At 43.2% G+C, this 6,000-nt stretch overlaps 1 protein-coding gene across 1 annotated transcript in view; it reads right to left on the minus strand.

The window, feature by feature from the left end:
* The window catches only part of nol6 (nucleolar protein 6 (RNA-associated)), a 110,431-nt gene that overhangs the window by 62,606 nt on the left and 41,825 nt on the right, over positions 1–6,000 (minus strand). The window lies entirely within an intron of this gene.

Here is a 6,000-nt window from a genome sequence, read left to right on the forward strand (position 1 = left end):
CAAAAAAAAAACTGCAATATTTCCCCTCACGTTTGTCAATGATACTGGCCAAATGATCACGGGGATAGCATGAAGCTTCCCCAGGTGATACTTTCTCCAATTGTTTCTCCCTCTTACAGACTGACGCGTTGACTAAGAAGTGGGAGGTTAAGAGAAGCATTAAATACGCGAATCACAAGTCAGTATCATTTCCAATGGTGCTCCAGTGCATCACACAGACCAATTGTTGGTCTAGTTTTTGATAAACAAACACCAACTAAACAAACAATCAACTGAAAGAGTTTCACAGTGATTTTTAAACAAAAGTTTTTCTTTACTCTACAACAACAAAAACAGAAATTGCTGGAAAATCTCAGAGTCAGGTCTGGCAGCATCTGTGGAGAGAAATCCGAGTTAACGTTTCGGGTTGGTTTTTACGCAAAAGATAGGGGGAGGGAGGAGGTAAGGAGTAAATGACAGGTGGGAGATAAAGCTCAAAGACAAAGAAGAGAGAAAGCATTTGGTATATTTGCCTTTATTGGTCAGTGCATTGAGTATAGGAGTTGGGAGGTCATGTTGCAGCTGTAAAGGACATTGGTTAACTTTTGGAATACTGCATGCAATTCTGGTTTCCCTGCAAAAGGAAGGATTTTGAGAAACTTGCAAAGGTTCAAAAAAGATTTACAAAGATGTTGCCAAGGCTGGAGGGTTTGAGCTATAGAAAGAAAGTACAAAGAACAATACAGCACACTAACAGGCCCTTCAGCCCTCCAAGCACGTGCCGACACACTTTGCCCTTCCACATGAAAACTGTCTTCACTTACAGGATCCGAATCCCTTCCTCTTCATGTATTCATCCAGGTGTTTCTTGAATGCTGCTACTATATCTGCTTCCACCACGTCCTCTGGCAGTGCGTTCCAGGCACTCACCACGCTTTGTGTGAAAACCTTGCCTCACACATCTCTTTTAAACTTGCCCCCTCACACCTTGAACGTGTGTTCCCTAGTAACGGACTCCCTCCACCCTGGAAAAAAAACTCATACGCTCTACTCTATCCATGCCATTCACAATCTCATAAACCTCTATCTGGTGGCCCCTCATCCTCCTGCATTCCAGTGAAAACAAATCCAATCTAGCCAACATTTCTTCATACGTAAAACCCCCATCCCAGGCAACATCCTGGTAAACCTTTTCTGTACCCTCTCCAAAACATCCACATCCTTCTGGAAGTGTGGTGACCAGAACTGTATGGGGTAGTGATGGCCTAGTGGTACCATTGCTGGACTGGTAATCCAGAGATCCAGAGAATGTTCTGGGGACCAAGGTTCAAATCCTGCCATGGCAGATGGTGGAATTTGAATTCAATAAAAATAAATATGGAATTAAGAGTCCCAACGTTGGCCATGATTCTATTATCGATTGTCAGAAAAATCTGCCTGGTTCACTAATGTCCTTTAGGGAAGGAAACTGCCATCCTTATCTGGTCTTATCGACATGTGACTCCAGACCCACAGCAATGTGGCTGACTCTTAACTGCCCTCTGAGCAATTAGGGATGGCAATAAATGCTGGCCTAATCAGCAATGCCCTCATCCCCTGAAGGAATTTTTTTTAAAATTCCGTGTGTGGCCTAACTAAAGTTCTATAAAGCTGCAGCTTAACTCACCTATCCTTATGCTCAATGCCCCTTGCAATGAAGGCAAGCATGCCATAAGCCTTTCTTACTACCTCATCTACCTGCACAGCCACCTTCAGTGATCTGTGGACCTGCACTACCAGATCCCTCTGCATATCAATACTCCTAAGGTTCTGCCATTGACCGATATTTTCCACCTGCACTTGACCTTCCAAAATGCATTACCTCACATTTGTCCAGATTAAACTCCATCTGCCAGTTTGCTGCCCATGCCCTCAACTGATCTATATCCTGCTGTATCCACTGACAATCCTCCTCACTACCTGCAACTCAACCAATCTGTATTATCGTCCGCAAACTTACTAATTAGACCAGCTACATTTTCCTCCAAATCAATCATTTACGTAGATCACGAACAGATGTCCCAGCACTGATCCCTTTGGAACATCACTAGTCACAACCTCCATTCCAAAAAGCATCCTTCCACCACTACCCTTTGTCTCCAATGACTAAGCAGGTTCTGTATCCATCTTGCCAGCTCACTCCTGATACCACGTGACTTCACCTTTTGTACCAGCCTGCCATCTGGGACCTTGTCAAAGGCTTTACTGAAGTCCATGTAGACAACATCAACCACTTTTCCCTCAATTATCTTTGTCACATCTTCAAAAAACTTGATCAAGTTAGTGAGGTACAACCTCCCCCACACAAAACCATGCTGTCTTTCGCTAATAAGTCCAGTTGCTTCTAAAAATGTATAGATCTTGTCCCTGAGAATCTTTTCCAATAATTTCTCTACCACTGACGTGAGACTCGCAGGCCTTTAATTTCCTGGATTATTCCTGCTAACCTTCATAAACAATGGGACTACATTCGCAATTCTCCAGTGTTCTAGGACCTCACCTGTGGCCAAAGAGGATACAAAGATGTCTGTCAATGCTCCAGCAATTTGTTCTCTCACCTCCCTCAATGGGACAGATCCCATCAGGATCCAGGGACTTATCTACCTTAAATACACTTTAAGATGCACAACACTTCTTCCTTTTTAATAGCAACTTGCCTTAGAAAATCGACACTCCCTTCCCTGAGATGAGCCTCCACCAACTCCTTCTCTTTGGTGAATAGTGACACAAAGTATTCATTTAGGACTTCATCTACTTCTTCTGGCAACACACACAGATTCCCTCCTTTGTCCCTGGGGGAGGTGGGGGGGCAACCCTTTCCCTGGCTACCCTCTTGCTTTTTATATGTGTATAAAAAGCCTTGCGATTCTCCTTAATCCTGTTTGCTAATGACTTTTCATGACCCCTTTTACTCATCTAATTCCTTGTTTAAGTTCTTTCCTACTTATATACTTCAAGGGCTTCATCAGTTACCATTCTCATAGACCTTGCGTATGCTTCCTTTGTCTTTCTGATCAAGGTCATAACATTCCTGGTCAGGAGAGGCTGAATAGGTTGGAGCTATTTTCCCTGAAGCATTGGAGGCTGAGGGGTGATCTTATAGAAGTTTATAAAATCATGAGGAGCATGGGTAAGGTAAATAAATATGGTCTTTTCCCCAGGGTGGGGTGGTCCAACACTAGAAGGCATAGGTTTAAGGTAAGAGGGGAAAGATTTAAAAGGGACCTAAGGGGCAACTTTTTCACGCAGAGGGTGGTGCATGTATGGAATGAGCTGCCAGAGGAAGTGGTGGAGGCTGGTACAAGTACAACATTTAAAAGGTATCTGGATGGATTTATGAATAGTAAGGGTTTAGGGGTATATGGGCCAAGTGCTGGCATATGGGAGTAGACTTATTTAGGATATCTGGCATGGACAAGTTGGACAGGCAAAGGAGTGAATAATGGTCTAGGAGAATGAATGGCTGCTAATGGAGACTATTAGTGGCTAACATTGGGTAGCATGGGTAGTCTTTCAATCATCTGATTTCCCTCCCTTAGAGAAGAGTTTTAATCATTTAACTATCCCTTATTCCAGTTGACAAAAAAAAACTCCACCTAACCCAATGCATTCCTATTTGTATTGATTAACTGATTCCTTAATACTTACATCAGCATGAGAGACTAATAACCATACAGAAAAACAACCATAATATTGCTTATTATCAATTGCCCTGAAGAAGGTGATGTTGAGCTGCCTTCCTGCACCATGGTAGTTCCTGGTGTGTAGGGATAGCCACAGCACTGTTAAAAAGGGACGAGAACGACTTTGACTGAGCGATAATGATGGAAGGGTGACATAATTCCAAGCTAGGATGATCAGTGACATGGAGGGGAACTTGTAGATGGTGACATTCCCATGTTTCAGCTGTCCTTGTCTAATTATACAATTGAGGTCACAGGTTTGGAAGGTGCTGTTGGAGAAACCTTGAATTGCTGCAGTGAATCTTACAGATGGTACATACTTATGTCACTGTATATTCATTGTGAAGGGAATGAATGGTAGATGGGGTATTTTGTCCTGGTTAATGTCAAGCTGACTGTTGTTGGAGTTGTATTCATCCAGACAAGCAGACAAAGTGGAGTGCATTTCACCAAGGAGCTTGGACAGACATTCTTAGCCTCCTGCATTCATTCCCTTTACCTGTTCAGGTTATGGTCATTGGTAGCCTTCAGGATGTTGATAGTAGGGAATCAGTAATGCTAATGCCATTGGACATCAAGGATTGATGATTAGATTCTCTTACTGAAGACAGTCATTGCCTGGTAGATATGTGCCACAAAATGTTACTTCCCAATTATGAGTCCAACCTGGATGTTATGCAGGTCTTGCTGCATATGGACATGGACAGCTGCAGTATGTGAACAGTTGTAAGTAGTCCTGTACAATCATCAGTAAACACCTTGACTTCTGACTTTATGATGGCGGGAAAATCAATGATGAAGCAGCTGAAGATGTTTGGGCTGAGGACACTCCCCTGAGGAAATCTAACAGAGATATCCTCGACCTGAGATGACTGACCTCCAAAAACTACAACCATCTTTCACGCAGCGGAGAGTTTCCCCCTTGATTCTAACTGATTCCACAGCAATGGGTTTTTGATACCATACTCAGTCAAATGCTACCTTGATGTCAAGGACAGTTATTCTTATCTGAGATTTGGCTCTTCTGTCCATGTTTGAAACAAGGCTATAATAAGGTCAGTGGGCTAGTTTCTGGAGTGGAAATCAAACTGGGTATCAGTGAGCAAGTTATTGCTTTTGTGAGTCCCATTTGATAGTAGTGTCAATGACCCCTGCTATCACTTTATTGATAATTGAGATTGCACCGATGAGGTGGTAAATGGCCAGGTTCAAATTATCCTACTTATTGTGAACAGGACAGACCTGGCTAATTTTCCCACACTGTGGATTCCAGCGTTGTAGCTGTACTTGAACAACCTGGTTAGGTGTGTGGCTAGTTTTGCAGCACAAAACTTCGGTACTACTGCCAGAATATTGTCAGAGCCTTTGGAGTATCCATTGCCTTCAGCCATTTCTTGATATTACGTGGAGTGATTGAACTGGTTGAATACTGGCCATCTGTGATGCAGGGGCATCTCTGAACTCTTGAGGAGGACACAACGGATCATCCACTCACCACTTCTGGCTGAAGCAGGATGCAAATGATTCAAACTTGTCTTTTACACTGACATGCTGGGCTTCTCCATCAGTAAGAGTGGAGATTATTGTGGAGCCCCTCATCCTGTTAGTTATTTAATTATCCATCACTATTCATGACTAGACGTGGCAGGACTGTACAGCTTGTATCTGATCCATGGAATTGCTTAGCTCTAGCTATCATTTGCTGCTTTCACAGTTTGGCATGCAAGTAGTCCTTCTTTGTAGCCACTCCAGACTGACACTTCGTTTTAGGTTATGCTTGCTGTTGACATGCCCTCCGGCACTCTTCACTGAACCAACATTGATTCCCTGGCCTGATGACAATGGTAGAGTGGGAGATATACCAGGCTGTTACATGTAAAATTGTGATCAAATGCAATTCTGCTGCTGTTGAAGAATGAGCAGGAAGTTTCCTTCTCTGTGTTTAACCTACTGCTCATGAGACTTTGCTGGCTCCAAAATCAATGCTGAGGACTCTCAAAGCAAGTTCTTCCTGATTGTATACAACTGTGTGGACATATGTTATGGATCTTCCTTTTTGGAGAGACAGGACAAACCAAGGGATTGTGACGGTGGTGTCTGAGATATTGTCTGTAAGGTGCAATTTCATGTGTTTGAACATGACTATGTCAGGCTGTTGCTTGACTAGTTTGCGAAACAGAGTTCCCAAATTAGAGACAATCTCTCAGATGTTGAGATAACACAGTGTGGAGCTGGAGGAACACAGCAGGCCAGGCAGCATCAGAGGAGCAGGAAAGCTGATGTTTCGGGTCCTAACCCA

The sequence above is a fragment of the Rhincodon typus genome, chromosome 1 (genome assembly GCF_021869965.1).
Source record: "Rhincodon typus isolate 14 chromosome 1, sRhiTyp1.1, whole genome shotgun sequence".
Taxonomy (NCBI): domain Eukaryota; kingdom Metazoa; phylum Chordata; class Chondrichthyes; order Orectolobiformes; family Rhincodontidae; genus Rhincodon; species Rhincodon typus.